Here is a 17,107-nt window from a genome sequence, read left to right as displayed (position 1 = left end):
GGACCCAACATCCAATAGGAAAATTCAACTGCAGTAGCCACCGTTCAACCTCAAGAGGGCAGCACTCAGACGTTTTTACATTATATATTGTAGTATTGAAACACTTTATATCCAAATGTCAAAAAACTTACTAAAATCAATGAACAGCACTAATAAACCATCATTCTTACAGATCAGTACCTAAAAAAAGTTGGATTAGGGTTTAGTTCCTCTATAAAGCTCCCGTTCTGTCTGTGATTTTAAAGCTTTGATTGTGTTTATAGTGGGCAATATAACATGTGTTCATGTTTCACGTGTAAAAAAACACGGTATTTTTCACACAATTGACTTATCTGTATAGCGCTGTTTTCACTGTCCTCAAAACAGGCTGATGTCTTCCTTGTTTTGTGAAGTCCCTCCTTCAGAAATACGTAACAAGTTCTGATTATGTAGTTTGTTTAGTGTGTTGTGATTCGATAGCAGCTTAACTTAGCAACGCCGTTTGAGCCAAAGCTGGTGACTGACGTATTCATGTGGGCAGAGTTTAGTCAACAAACTAATTTTACTGACATCATTAAAGCAGGAAATAGAGGGCTGTAGTCCAAACCGGCCGTTCGTTGTAGGCTTTTAAAGAGGAATTTTATTGAAGAAAATATATCGCCTGGCAGTGAACTTTGAGCGTTATCATTTTACAGGTATTATTTATGCTATTATAGCAACATTACACACTAACTAGGGTTTAAAAATGGTATCAGGAAGAACGTGACCTTAAGCCCACCGGCAACTATAGTTGCCACAGTGCATAGTTGTCATTTTCCTTTTTTAAAGAATTTTTTAGATGTTATCCATGTTTTATTTCTCAATGACATGCAAGCTAACAATCAAATAAATGATTTAAAAAAGAAAGAAAAGGTATTTATCTCCTTCCTGTCACATGAGTATTTTAAACTACAATACTGCATGACACTTGCGTTTCATGCGACCGGCCCCTATGCTAATAGAATTCTGTTTCTCTCTCCCTGTCTCGACCCCGAGGACAATGGGACAAACAGACCCATTTCCTGTTGCTGTGAAGGTCATCACACCACTGATCTACTGGCTGTCCTTCAACGTGATGCCCAGCTGATGCGCGACCACCGGCTGAACCAGTTTAATCCGCTTACCCGCCTCCCTACCCTGTTTATTTATATAAATATATATATATTAATTTCTCCCAAGGGTTTTTGTCCTTTTAGGAGTTTTTTCCACAGGGTTTTCTCCTAGGGGGGTTTTCGTCCCCGAGAGAGTCAGCCAACTTTGGCTTAACTTAGCACTTTACTGTATACGTTACATTATTAATACGCTCGCTTGTACGGTTTATCCTAAGCTGCTATATTCTACTTCTTATATTATCTATTGATTTTCTGTGTTCTCCTTTACATCTACTCATGTAAAGTTGCTTTGCAACAATTAACAATTGTGAAAAGCAGGGACGTCGTTAGGCCTATTTTAGGGGGGCTGAAGCTACCCCAAAATGTTCCTAAGCCCCCCTAAATGACAGGGCTCTCAAGTGTCACGCATTGAGCGTGACAGTCACTCATTTCGGTCATTTGTCACGCACTCCCGCCACACATTGTATTTCTCACGCAGAAAAACTATTTATAATACATTTAATATATGCCGCAGGCAGCGCACAAAAGTTATCTGGTCGCGCCGCTCTCACTATGGAAACCGGCAGGAATCAAGCGCGTATCCCCTAGAGCCTGTTACTTATCAGCCAATCAAAAAAAAAGAAATAGGCTACACAATAGCCAATCAGAAAATAGCACTATTGTATCTGGGTAAGATTTAACGCAACAACCAATGAAAGGCGGCATGCTGCGTCAAGTTTCGTCTCCTCCCCTGATCTGAGTCAGCAGCATGGATTTAGCGCGTTTATCAATCCGCAGGGGGCCGAGCAGAGCGAACATCAGTAGTACAAGGTGTGTGCAGGGCGGACTGGCTATGTTGACCTGGCGGCTGTTCTGACCCGCCGTGCAGTCATCTCAGGTTGACATGTGAAAGAGAGAGAGAGACAGACGCAGCGAGATGCTGCAAAATCAATCACAGAAATATTCTCCAGGAAGGGAGCAGGTCAGTCACCAGTAAAAGCACGCGTCTATATATTGCTTATTAACGTAACAGGTTTTAAAGTCATGTGCTGGCGTGATGCATTGCATTATGTACAGTTGTTGTACTGAACGCATCAGGCAGATCATTTCATGCAGCGAAACACCAGGTGATTGTGAAGTGTATCCTTTTATAAAACTAGTTTTTTTTGTGGAAAAACTGGATCAAACGTGCAAATTGAGCTTTTAATGGGCATTTCACCTTATATTTGCAGTAAAATAACTTTTTTAAAATCTAATAATATAATTAAATTATAGCTTATTAAATATGTTTGTTTCATTTCATTTAATATATTAATATTTTAACATTTGAACTCCTTCCTTTTAAAAAGTGTAAGGCACCTGTGTATTTGTCTTTGGTATGGTAGTATAATGTGTATTCCTAGTAAGTTTTTGAGGGTTCAACATGGTATTTTTAATATTAGCTTGGCTTGGTTTACCTATCTTAACATTTTAAACAATACTAAAACGTATCAACAAGTAAAGTAAAATAAAACAACAAGTAAAAGAAAAACGTTTTGATTAAACTATATCAGAAAGTAGTAAGTACCCATCCAGATTGTTTTATCCATTGTGGTAGCCCTTGCTTATAAAAAGGTTGGAGACCCCTGACCTACAGTATAGACATAGGGGCTGTTTCCCAAACAGGGCTTAAGTCTTGTTCAAGACTAAAATGCCTGTTTGAGTTTTAGTTCTTAACTAAAAGTAGCTTGCACTAACATATCTTAAAATACATCAGTCACGTTGTTTTGTCTCAAGATGCACACCTGTACTATTTTTGTGCTTTTAAAAAAAACAAAAAAAAACTAATATAAATAAGGCCTTGTCCTGGCTTAATATAAAACCAGTCCAGAAAAACACATAATAATGCATCTTGAAAACTCAGTATTAAGGTAGATAAAATGTTGGTCATTCCCCTTTTCTAAATTTTAGATCTGTATAATTTCCAGATTAACACAGTGGCTATCAACTAATAATATTAAACTATAAGATTAGCAAATCCGGTTTATGTTTACATTTATGTGAACACACACATTTATCTTATTTTCTGGTTAAAAGTTTATTTTGTCAAAAAAAATCCTTGGCTAAGGTTTCTATGTGAGCATAGAAATGCAAACAGTAAAATGATGTGTTTGTACTGGAAATGTGTACGTGTATTTACACAGTGAATAATGAATCAGGAAGTCTTCATTGTAAAAAAATCTCCATTCCCAAATGAAAATTAGTCCCATTTATGACACACAGGGAATACAATGGAATAGTGGATTGCAATAAGGTTAGTAGTATACAACCTAATAGTTAAATAATATTTGGGGTGGTGGGGGGGGGTATTTGGAGGGGTGTCACTCTTGCCTGTCTTCAAAACTTGAGAGCCCTGGTCAATAGCTCACCTGGTAAAGTATGCAGTGATGCCAATTTTTTTCTATTTCTTGTACTGCTTTTTCTCATTTGTTTAACTTACCAACTTTTTAGCTGTCTGACCTCTGTTTATGGACATTTTGGATGTTTCATGTGACCAATTTGCAGATAGCATTTAAGTCATTGCTTATAGAATAACTAATCAGGAGCAAAGTCTGGCCTAAATTCCCCCATGCAGCTTTGATGTGTCTAAAAGCTAACATGACAGTAACTTTTATTTAACAGAGTAGAAATGGAAGAGGAGGATATGTCTGTCATGTTTTACTTGTTAACATCTTGGTTTCTTGACTGGTTGTTGACATAATTGTAGCTCAGATGTGAGTGCAAAAATTTTGCAAACACAAGTTACAAATACTCTGTGGGCTGAGCCCCCCCTGTCTTCCAATCCTAGTGACGTCCCTGGTGAAAAGCGTTATATAAATAAAATTGAATTGAACAAGAGATTATAAGCTAGATGCATTTTTATTTGGGGGGGAAGTTCGCATCGAATGTTCTTTGACTGTTATACATAATAAATGTGTTTATGAATAAAGGTAGATCTGTTGAAAGGCGTTATTTTGAGTAAGATGCCAAATGTATTAAAATTTGACATTAAAGGGGTGCATACAACCTTTTTGCCCACCGGCAACTATAGTTGCCGCACATTCAAATATGATTTTCAAAAAAATTAAAATGGGGAAAATAAATGCAGAACATGTTTACAGAGGACACTATTAACACAATTATACGCATGAAACCATTCAGAAAAATTTGGGCACAAATGGGTTAATGTATGCGACAAATTGAAATGGCTTTAGAAAGAGTCAGGTCGCTATCCCTTAACAATGCTTTCCTTAAACTTTCATTGCTGACACTACATACAGTCCTGTCACAAATCAGCTCATCTGACAACTCTCCAAAACAACAAATTTTAGCTTTAATCCTAAGATCACTGATGAATGCATCTACATTCCCATCTTGTTTCTGGTTTCTAGAGTTTATTTTGCTGAGGGTTACAGACTTTCCAAAACTTGCACTTTAGGCACTCGGGATCCTCTCTCGACTTGGCAGGGGACAGGATTTGGCCTTTCTGATACGGGTGTGCACACCTCTGCTGCGTAGACAAATGAACGCTCCTGCTCTATTGCTTCAGGTCCAGCTAGATTGAGGAGATTGTATGCCCTTGTTTTGGCAGGTTTATCATGGTGCGCTGCAGCGATAAAAATGTCATAACTCTGCTCGAAAATTCACCAATTGTCAGCATTAATTCCATCAAAGCTGAGCGGGTCAGATCTTCGAAAACAATCCGGCATGGGTACCGGCTTCGCAAGTCTGCATCACTGTTTTAGAGCAGTTTAGTTCCAGATATATATTTTTATGAATATATGGTTTAGTCAGGGGTAAAGTCCATCATCTGACACCATTTTGTGCATCCTAGGGTGCAATGTAATGATCACAGCTATGCATACTGAAGACCTTTTTTATTGACATGCTTAGCACATGGCGCATGTAACACTCTAGTGACCTCACACAAAGTGCTCACAATAAGAACCAGGGTGGCTTTCTTAAAGAGCCCGTTACATATAAACATAACACATTAGAATAATGGTTTACTACAATGATCTACAGAAACTAGCCAGTTGTCAGGTGGAGCAGTTTCTTATGTATGTTTTGGAAGAATACGGTAAAGGATCCTACCTTTAGATCCTCACGGGCAGAATATTCGGACAGATAATTCACGTTGATGTGTCGGGTTACATCGGGTCCAGGCTTTAAAAGCCACGGGGCTGGTTGTAATTTTCAGGCCCGTTGAGAACTCTAATAGTATGTCCGAAACCTCAGTATACGTAAAAAGGTAGGCGAGATTTTCCGGGATTTTGGGACGAATTCTCACGATATTCAGAGGCACGTGTACTTAAGTAGCGTCCGAAACCACCTAGTTACTGAAAATGTAGTAGGGGAAACAGCACTTGAACAGAGTAGTATGTCCGAATCCTCAGTATCAATAAAATCAGTACGCGAGAAATCCCCGGATGCCCTACTGAGTCGGCCCAGATTTTTAAACGTTTTTAAACTGACAACTGTCCAGTAAACTGTAAATGTAATGTAAAACGTTTTTAAATGTGTATAGACGGTAACGTTAATGGTACAGTTGTGTATTTGTTATTTTGCTGTGAAACACTTTTTAGTACGCAAGTTGTCCTTATAAGTTAGAGACGCTCTAATCAGCTTATCTGCCGTTCTATCTCGAAAGTGAATTTACAGACGCACTACATATTAAACACACGTAAATGGCTGTTTCACATCTGGCAGGAAAACCTTTGCGAACCTAATGCTGCAGAGGATATAATGTGAATTACCCAATTCAGTGAATGTGTGCTATTACGTTCAATTCTCTGTTGTCCAGACTGATTACATAAAGTAAATGTAAGTAATGTAAAGGAACAAGTGTACATGACGCATCTAAGCATAACTTATATATTTGTTCATTTCTACTGCTGATGATTTCAGGATATGTGATGGATAAAAACGAGTTAACACTTTAACTGTAGTACTAAGCTCATATGTCATAGAACTAACTGCACTGTTGTTTTAATTTCATAGGGACTGATGAGCACACACGTGTGCTTATCCAGTGGAGAGTTGCTCATGAAGCCCTCTTCACTGGAATGCGCAATGCTGCCATTAAAGGCTTTGAGTGAGTACACTACACTACCTACCTTACTTTGTTTAGACTTTTAAGTTGTGTTTTATTTTATTACTTTCAAAATGAGTTATATACGGCAGTGTGATTCTTCATGTTTTTGTGTGGGTGCACAGTTTTTGTGTTGGAGCAGGGCCTTCAGGGGAAGGTCAGTGCTTTATTTGTGAAAAGAAAATGGGAAAACCTCAAAGAGAAATACAAAGTAAGATATTTGAAAAGGATAATATAAAACTTTACATAGACAAATTGTCACAAGTGATGAACAGGCGGAACCAAAAGTGGTGAGGAAAAGTTCTGCCCGGACCAACTTCCGCAAACACCGGCACTTCCGGGTAACCCCTAGCAACAGCAATCGGGGCGAAATACACACCAGGTGTGTGCGATGACGCGGCGAGAGCTCATTGGATTAAACGAGCCAGCTAGAAGGTTAAAAGCAGCATCAGGAAACCAGGAAGTGGTCGGTTGTGTTTGTTGGGGATGTGTAGATATACAGTAAGGCGGCGTGTGGACAAAGAGGCGGCATTGTGGGCAAAGACGGACGGGACGAACCGAATACAAAGTAAGGACAAGTGGATTGATAAGAAGAGCGGCGTTTCGCCAGATAGTTATCCTAAAAGAGGTACCAATAGTATGACATTAGCCAGCCCTGCCTGAAGTCAGCGTATGGTGAATGCTGCCGGAAAGTCATACACTGCCAACCCGGAAGTGAAGAACTGTGAGGAGAGAGGCCAAGAACAAGGTCGTGAGTACCCACATTGTTGTTATAAAGTGAATTGCTGAAGTGCAAACTAACCGTGTGTGAAAAAGCTGAGAGTTTGTGTTCTAGTGGCCCCACTGGGGAAGCACAAAGTAGTGGGCGTGCCAGCAAAGGAAGCGGCTGGCAGAGCGGGACCAGGAGGCGGACGAACTACATCCCACCCACCGTGACGGGTTCAAACGGCTTCCTCCCGATGCCAAGCCGGACTGAAAGTGAAGAGATTGGCCTTTAATATCACGAACGAGTGTGGGCTAGTGTGGGTGAGTGTGTTAAATTGCTGTGTGTGCACCAGAGTGCTGTTGTGTAGTGCTGTGTCCTTGCCATTCGTCCTTACTACAGTTCCAGGTGAAGTACAGTGTGAGTAGGCTAGTAGGAGTGCCGAAGCGGTGGTACCATCGTGGATCCCCCCTATTATCCCCCCTGGTCTGCGTGTACGTCGCCGCTAAGGAAGAGCCGTGAGTATGGAAAAATAAAGTCTTGCACTGATACTGCATCGAGTGGAAAACAATCTAGACGAAAAATCCAGAGTCATACTTACCTAACCTGTGCTGTTGTGTGTTGGAGGAGCGATTGCTGTTCACTGTGAAGCAGGTACCTCTTAGACCCTCCTTGGACAAGGCGGAGAGCAAGTCTACACCCAGCCGCCCGTACTGGTCCTTTGGTCAGGTGATGTACCGTTTCCTTCTTTACTCCTCCACGCTGTGAAAGAAGACCGAAGGCAGTGTGAGTAAACTCTATGTACATGTTGGAGACCTGAAAGTAAAGTTGAAGAGTTACGTTTACCTGTTACGTCAGAAAGTCCCACTTAGTGTGCCCGCCTGTTGGAGATCTGAAAGTAAAGTTGAAGAGTTACGTTTACCTGTTACATCCGAAAGTCCCACGTAGTGTGCCCGCCTGTTGGAGAACTGAAAGTAAAGTTGAGAGTTACACTTATCTGTTACGTCCGAAAGTCCCACGTAGTGTGCCCGCCTGTTGGAGAACTGAAAGTAAAGTTAAGAGTTACGTGTACCTGTTACGTCCGAACGTCCCACGTAGTGTGTTTGTCAGTTGGAGGTCCGACAGAGAAGTCGAGAGTTACACTTACCCATTAAGACAGAGAGTTCCCCCCTCCCCCTCGCCGCACCTGTACACCCCCCTTGCAGTATACCTGCGTCACCTGGAGAGAGAACCAGGCCCCAAAAAGTCTCTAACTGTTTGTGATCACAGGTGGCAGCGAAGGGAGTACCCTTGAGGAGCAGGAGAAAGGATTTACCTCTCACGGCGAGGTGCGGCCTTGGCCCCGTTCCATAGTTCACCACCAGGCTCCGCCAAGGAAGGACCTCAACATAAAGGTGACCACTGGAGTTAATTGTGTGTTCTATTTGCCTCCAGGAGTGGAGGAGGGCGCCACGTGTATACGAAGGAGAAACCGAGGAGGTTACGACCCGTACAAAAAATTTGGGTAAAGCTTCTGCAGATCAGACTCCATTGACTAATACTCCATGTACAGAACCCTTAAAACTACATTTAGCAAAATTACCTTTTCTGTTCAAAGACAGTGATATAACATTATGGATGTCATTAAGTAATGACTACATTTATTTGTTTGTGTGAACCAACCCTTCATGCTCCCCAAATACAGATTGTATAACTTGTTTGTATGCATGCATTTACAATTTAGGAGGCCCACAGTCTACAGTTTAGCTCCAACCCAAATCAAGCACCCGTGAACTTGATGTGCAAGTTGGACCGAAAACTTAACCCTCTGGGGTCCGGCCATTTTGGGACACTGTCAGAGGTTCTGACATGAGCTACATGTATGTACATGTTTGTATTTTTGAGAGAAAAAGGTTTATGCGTGGTTTTTAAAAAAGCTAAAATTTTAAGTCACTGATATAAGTTCACAAAACCCATATTAAACATGTTTTAACAAGACTTTCCTAAACAGAATCTAGTAGTCTAGAGTTTTTTTCTTTAAAATGATGTGAAAATCATCCTGCATACTCATTCACATAAACCAGTATATTGATTTAGAAATTGTAAGACACTTTTTGTTTAGAGTGGCCGTATGCGAGAAGGATTGATTGACAGCTAGCAAACAAAGGCTCGCATAATGAGCTGCATAATGAGGCAGGAGGGGACTACAGTAAAGAATGTGAGGACAAATGTACATGTTTGTTTGAGGTTTATTAAGAAGTTAACAATATAATCAAAATAGAAATGAAGGTCAGTAGGACATTATCAGTTTATTTGGAAACGAACCCTATTCAAAAAACTTAACTTGTATAAGAAACTGATAAACGACATTATCAGTTTATTTGGAAACGAACCCTACTCAAAAAACTTAACTTGTATAAGAAACTGATAAACAACAGAGCTGTAAACATAATGTGGCTCATGTAACCATATAACTTTATGTCCAAAGAGTGTGAATATGTTTTTCCACTTCATAGTTTTGTACTGATGAGAGGGATGCAGACCTGTAAGAGCGTTATGAACAGCTGTCAGCATAAATTGTCCACAGAAATACCCTTACATACATAACTGATGGGTAAATGATAGCACTACATTCAGATAAACTATCATAAACTAAATTAGTATCTCAGACAAACATCTGCAATGATTAGTTATATAAAAAGCTGTTTTCAGATGACTGCTTTCAGATGCCCATCCCCTTATCGTCTAGCTTCTGTTTTAAACGCGTTTCTGTAAGCGAGTATGAACTTTAAAAACACATCGCAAATGGATGTGCGCAAGCTCGCGTCTCCGTGTAAACAACGCGGAGCTCATAATAAAATGGTGTCGCGTGTAAAGCGCAATGTATGGAATGTGTTGCATGTAAACAATATCATATTGCAGCAGATCCCCCAGTGCAGCATTACTCAAAGTTGCCATGAAGGATACGAAAGTGAATAACTGTGTTTAACACTGTACAGCATGTAACAATGAAATCCGCCATTACGTGATCACGCTTACTTGTTTGTAAATAAGCATGTAAACAAGGAATCTTATTACAGCACACACTTAAAAGATACAGCAGTGCAGCATTACTCAAAGTTGCCACGAAGGATACGAAAGTGAAATGGACCCCTGGGGGTTAAAGTGCCCATAATATGAAAAACTCACTTTTTCTGGGTTTTGGGGTGTTCATTTGTGTCTCTGATGCTCCCACACGCATACAAACTTGGTAAAAATCCATCCATGCTGTTTTGAGTGAGATACAGGTTTCTGAATGTCCTCTGCCTTGAGTCTCAGATTGCACAAGTTCAAACTCAGCGCCGTTGTGACGTAACTAGCCGTTTCGTCACATTCAGCTTGAATTTTCCGGCCCACCACCCCACTCGCAGGTCTCCACCCACCAGGGAGCTAGAGAGAGCACAGAGCAGTCAGTCACTTCGCTGATACCCTGCTGTTATCATGTCTCACTGAAATAACAGCGCTATTTCGATATTATGGATTATACTCCCGCCTACTTTTAAAAACAAAGTTTTGACGCGTGGTTATTGGAACCTGGTTGTGGACAAAAATGGTCATTGGATGTATTTTATTGGACTTTCATGGATCATTCACACATCTGAAACTGGATTCGATTCACGATCGTTGTATCAACACAAGGTAAGAAGTCACGTTATATTTTGCATGTTGTAATCTTCTGTCACAAAATACTACGTTTATGATGCTAGAGCATCTGTATCCCAAAACAGAGATCATACATTGATGCTAATCCCGTAAATTATACCTGTAGTACCTGTTGTTAACAGTAGGCTATATAGATATTTTTGCAGGCTAGATAGTTTACAGCGTGGTTTCGAAAGTTAAAAAAAATATTTAACGGCTTTATTTTACAATTCTATAAGAACTAAGTAATAGTGCTTTGCCAAACTAAAAGTTTTTTTGCCAAACTAACCGAGCCCGGGCCTTACCGCCCCGGCTTTTCTGACGAGGCTAACCCCCGAGCCTCTATAACTTTATGGTCCGGACCTCCCGCTAGCTTCTAGCAATTAGCACGCGGTCCACAAGCAGTATACATCCCCCGCCGGGTCTTAATTTCTGTAATTTGCGAAAATAATGCGTTTGAAAATGTTTTATAATGGGAATATGTTAGCATTGTCCAGGGAAAACAAGTGTATTGTTGAAACTGCTACATCACAATTTACTCTGTAATCATTATGTGTCATGAGTTTCTTCTCCTGTAGTGTACTTATTAGTGAAACTTTTCTGCATGATTTGTCTGTTGGCAACATAAACCGTTAATAATAATAATATATAAAAATAATAACACAGTATGGTCTGTACTGCTCACGATATCACTATGCACGCGCACATGATGTTAGTAGTGGGGCGTGATCAAAGGAGCAGCAGCTCATAAATATGTAATGACTAGCTCAAAACGGCACAATCTGAAATGCACTGAAACAGAGGCTCCAAGAGATAGGTAACAATCTTTTCCTACAAGCTATTTCGAGCAAACAACTTTTGAAACATGCTTTATGGAACTCATACTTGTGGAAAAACAGTCATAAGATGGGCACTTTAAATATCAGCTACAGGGTTGAAATCACTATAACAGTAGCTGTCTCTGGGTAAACTTTCTAAGGATTTACAGGATTAAAAACTGTTTTTAGGTAAGAATATATTTTTACATATGGAAAATTTTATTTTATTAAAGCAGATCAGCGTGCAGTGATGGTGAAACATCAGCGAGGAGCTGTGACAGCATTTATGAACATTAGCTTGTTTCTGCTGCTTCTGCTGTCAGGTTGGTGTCATCATTTCACAAGTATATGTGGGCACATGAATATATTTAAACATGTTCATTTTAACAGGACTTCTGGGGGCATATTACAGAAACTTTCTATCTTAGGTCTTAATTTAAGATATGATGTGTTAAGATTTTTCACAAATTCATATTACAGAAGCAAATCTTAAATTGATTTAGGATTCTCATCTTATCTCACCAAATCTTATCTAATCTCTAGTTAGGAAATCCCAAATCGCTTAATCATGTTCGGCTTTTAACTCTCATGTCTGTTACCAAGCAACCAGCAATGCGTGAGCTGCTGCTACAGTAAACAAAAGAATTGTCCTTTTAATTTCAATGGGCAAGAAAAATACATTTTATTAAATTCATAGTAATCTGTGTTTTTTGTATTAGTGTTTTAGCACATCCCTTACGAAAATTAACCATGGTTTTATTGTGGTAAAAGTGTAGTAACCATGGATTTTTGGTCTATTGATTACTATGAGCAAAACTATGGTTTTACTACACAAACCATGGTTTTTTGGTTTTAACTGTAGTAAAACCATAGTTAATTTTCGTAAGGGATCATCTATCAGTTACCATTCAATTTAAACATTTGGCAACTGTGACTTACAAAAATTTAAAAAAATTATTCTTCCCAAGTGCTAGGATACTATTGTACATTTCAACATTTGATAGAGACATGACAGGAAATAGATGCTGAGTCAAGTGTGTACTGTATTCACTATAATCCCATCAAGTGTTCACGGATAAGATAACTGTTTTTTAATAATGAGGGATGACAGAAATTGAAAGATCGCTCCACTAGTGAGAAAGATTGTGATTATGTGAATGTGTGAAGGTAAAAAACATTCAAAGAGTAATCCAAAAACAAACATTGATGTTTTTCATCCTGCACTTTGTTAAAAATGTAATGTCATTCTCCCGCAGCTCTATCATAATGTGATTGTTTCAGCTGGCTCTCATTAAAGTTTTAAGTTAGGACACCTGTGAGGTTACCCTAAAGTTAAGACCGTTTTTAGGATGTTTTGTCAAGTTAGGATGCTTCTGTAATACCACTTTCCTATCTGCAGTTAAGATAAAATAATGCATTTAGGAACATCATTCTGTAATAGCTTTTGTCTTAAATGAGTTCCTAACTTAAATTACCATGGTTACCAAACAGTTAAGATAAGATTTTAAAGTTAGGACTTTTCTGTAATACGCCCCCTGTTCAGGATTTCTGATTCTCAGAGAAAGTACTTCTATATAAATAAGAATATGACATGGACAGATGCTCAGAGTTACTGTAGAGCAGGGCTAGTCAACTGGCGGGCCAAGTGCGGCCCGCCAATCATCTTTATCCGGCCCGCCGGTCACCTTTGGCCGTTTCTCAATCGGAAGGCTGCAGCCTCCGGAGGTCGCATATGCAAACTGCATATGTCATCAAGTTTAAGTTAACTGAGCATTACATTCACAAATCATAAGCATATTACAACAATTTACGATTAACTAAGAATACTAGTCAACTTTATAATTGTTAAAATTCTGAAATAAGACTTAATGACGTATGCAGCCTGGAAATGCGACCTCCGAGTACCTTTCCACTGTACATGAAAAATGACAGCCGAAAACACGGAAAGTGAGTCAGAAAGGTCCTGCCAACCGTGGGTGCTTTATTATCTGATCCAATTCGAGCTTTGGATGCGTTAAAGAAAACAAACGCGGCTTATGCGGCTTCACCACATGTGACGCGGCGACCAGAAGTGATGTATTTCAGTGTGTTCCAAACAAAACTGTGTGCAAAGTAAAAATTATGAATTATTTTTTGTTTCACTTTATCAGTAACACTTGAATACTTTAAAAACGATTGATTACTGGTAAGTAAATTATCAACTATAAATATATTCGTAGATTAAAGGTTCTCTTCCATGACAGATTTACGATTAAACTACAATTTCATTACGACTGCCTCTAGGGGGCAAACTCCCGACAGTTATATCTGTAATGTACAACGGAAAGGCTGTTTAGCCTATATATCTATAAAATATAAAAAAAAGAAAACATGTAGTGCAATTTTAGTCATTAGGAGATTATAGATTAATATTTCACCATATCATTAATTCATGGAAAAAATCCTGTTATACTGGCAGCTAGATTTGCCAGCATACAGCTGTATTTTAACAGTTTACCTACTGTAATCTGAAACAACAGCTTATTACAGTATTGTGCTGTAGAAAACACAACTATAATGTCAGGTGTTTGGTTGCCCTTATATTGTATTTTTGTTTTTTTCCTGCTGTAATTTAAATAAAAATAACTATAACATTTACTATAGAGTTTGGTATTTACATTGTAATACAGCTAGATAAAATAAAAACACTAAAAATACATACTGAAAAACGTTTTATTGAAGCTGTTAACATATTCAATGCATTCAATAAATGAGACTGGACTGAACAAAACATGAAGCCACAATAAAATCTTATTGCAAAATCTTGCACTATATTTAGTGTAAAGCCACTTTGCTTTTATACAATTATATAACAATTATCTACATATACATATACACACACACACTGTTTTCGATGTTTTGTGGGGACATTCCATAGACGCATTGGTTTTTATTCTGTACAAACTGTATATTCTATTCCCTAACCCTTATCCCAACCATCACAGAAAACTCTGCTATTTCTGACTTTTAAGAAATGTCATTCTGTTTGATTTATAAGCTTGTTTACTCACGGGAACCTCAAAATGTCCCAACAAGGTCAAACATGTACTGGTATTGGTCCCCAAAACATGATAATTACCAGATACACAAATCCACACACAACAGTTTAGTGCAACTTTGATTGACTAAAAGACACTCAAACATTTTAAGATTTCTGTCCCTAAGAAGCATCAGCTCTTATGAACAATGCCTCTATATTTCTGAGTTGTATGCAGTAAGAAAGACTTCTGTGTTATGCTGGAAATAGGTGCGTGCATATTATATAAATGACACAAACATGTAGTTAATCATAAGTTAAACAGTATTGTATAGTGTTGCATGACTCATACTCGCTTCTCCCGCGGTAGTAACTCCTTCTTCATGACAAAAAATGTTGTTGGTGGGTCTAAGATCGGCTGGTACCCAGGCTAATAAAAAGTGATTGGAACACCTGAATTTAATTATTTGGAGGGGTGTCCCAAATGTTTGGCAATACAGTGTATATTAGTCATAAAATGTCATAATGTCATAAAACTGCGGCCCCCCTGGCACCATCTCGTGGCCCCCCTAGGGGCCCTGGCCCCAGTTTGAAAACCACTGGTCTAGCCCATAGTAGGATAAATTGAGACGCAGCCTTACATAGAAAATGTGACCTGTGCTGTCTAAATAATTCTGAGGTTTTTATAAAAATAAGAACATTAAGCCCTCATTTAGCGAATCCAATGCTCTAAATGGTTGTTGAACATCTAAAATGATCTTTATTTGTATGTTTTCTGACAGGTGTACCATCCTAAATGCTTAACTAATACACAAAGGATGAGTGACCATCCACTTGGCCATCTCATTTTGGTTTCAATGTCAATTAAACAATAAAAGAAAAAAGATGAACATATACTGATATAGATTCGGCACACAAAAAGTCAAAAACAATTCATTTTACCAATGATTTTAAGGTATGGATGCGATAATTTTTGTTGTCATCTTAGATTTTTCTCAAAATCTGCTTTGCTGAATCTGTCAACTTCAAACAGGTGTAGCTCTGTCATGTTTTGTCAGATGTCCAAGGAATCATGTATTGTTTTGAAGTTTTTTAATAGACAATGTCACAATAGAAATAACTAATTTTTGAAAAATTTCCAGGAAATCCTATTTTTAATTTGCCTATGGAAATTGGTGCAAATTGACTAGGTTAACATCCATGCACTCCTTGACCTGCATGTAAAACAACCAGCCACAGTTTTTCTGTATAACTGGTGTTTAGCAAAAGTGTAATTTGAGATGAATCATACTACAATATTAGACCGAGGAGAACAAAATACATTTTTTAATTTGGCTTAATTAACTGTAGTATAGCACTTTGCAGTACAAGAAGTTCTCATCTTTACCTCATAATAAAGTCAACAATGCATCAGTGCTCTTTTAACTAGAAAATATTTAAATACACAAAACAAGAGTCCTAAAGTGACCAGTGACGTGATACGATGTCTGATAAATTGAAATGGAAATCAGTTATTTAAATATGAAAACTACTGATCTCTTGTTGACAACAAATGTAAATCTATTCTTGTGCTGTAGATTACTTATAGTGCTAAAAAAACAATCACCAGAACCATAACAAAGATCTCTCCTCCAATGTTTATTAATCTGTAAATCAACCAGATTCTCCAAAGGAATACATAGCAAAGTGCATTTTGAAATGCAATTTATTTTTGTGGTGACAAAACCATGGACTAGTGGTGGGAATTTTGATTCATCTAAGTGAATCGTTCATTTTCAGTTTGTTCACCAAAATGATTTGTTCACTGATTTATTCAGTGAACATTTCTTTATATTACATACATATGCCAGTACGTGGTGAAGATGTGCATCTTGTGTTATAAAACAATGACTACATTTACATGCACCCTCATAATGCGAGAATAATGGGGTTTGGGCAATATTGTGATTATACTTTATCTCATGTTAACACAAGACTTCGATAAATATAACGCAATTAATAATCGTATTAAAACAGGTGACGTACGATGTTTTTAATCGCAGTATGTGGCCAAGTAAACATTTTAATTGGGTGCAGATTAAAAAGTGCATTGTGACATCAAAACATAAATACAACAGCAATTATTAACAATAAACAATCTGCATGTAAATAAATATACATAAGACTACTTGTTCAAGTTTCATGATACAGTATATGTAGTGAAACGACAAATGTACTGTGTTTTTACTACGGTAATCAGAGTGGCCAAGATTCTTGTAGCAAAACCATATTAAACAGAATTGCCATGTTTTACTACAGTAATTACCTTAATAGTAAAATAATTTGTAATCAGTCTGCCAAAACATGTTTACTATAACTATAATAAAATTAAAGCATTGCACCTGCGTTCTGTGCTTAACTCCAGCCCAGTCTCACGAAATTTCGTTATATAGTCACGTATTTTTTTATTCTTTTTTCGTGCTATTATAACGAATTTTCAAGTTTTTTCGTGATTGTATAACGAATTCCTGTCTTGCGTGATTATCACGTATTGGTTACTCAATTGTTTTGTCCTATTTTCTTACCATTGTCGCTTCGGTTTAGGGTTAAATTTGCATAAAATGACATCCCTAACCCAACCCTAACCCAACTCTAACCCTAACGCCAGGCGACATATAAAAAAATTAATCAGAAAAAATAGTATAAACCAAT

At 38.2% G+C, this 17,107-nt stretch overlaps 1 long non-coding RNA gene across 1 annotated transcript in view; it reads right to left on the bottom strand.

Annotated features, from left to right (window-relative positions):
• Nucleotides 1-1,448: 1,448 nt before the first annotated feature.
• Nucleotides 1,449-17,107, bottom strand: part of LOC141367273 (uncharacterized) — a 59,714-nt gene continuing 44,055 nt past the window's right edge. Inside the window, exon 3 of the long non-coding RNA XR_012371571.1 lies at nt 1,449-2,002. This is a non-coding gene — a long non-coding RNA (uncharacterized lncRNA). The remainder of the gene's footprint in view (nt 2,003-17,107) is intronic.

The sequence above is a fragment of the Misgurnus anguillicaudatus genome, chromosome 2 (genome assembly GCF_027580225.2).
Source record: "Misgurnus anguillicaudatus chromosome 2, ASM2758022v2, whole genome shotgun sequence".
Taxonomy (NCBI): domain Eukaryota; kingdom Metazoa; phylum Chordata; class Actinopteri; order Cypriniformes; family Cobitidae; genus Misgurnus; species Misgurnus anguillicaudatus.
The sequence above is the reverse complement of the archived record's forward strand: the minus strand, read 5'-3'. Positions and strand labels throughout refer to the sequence as shown.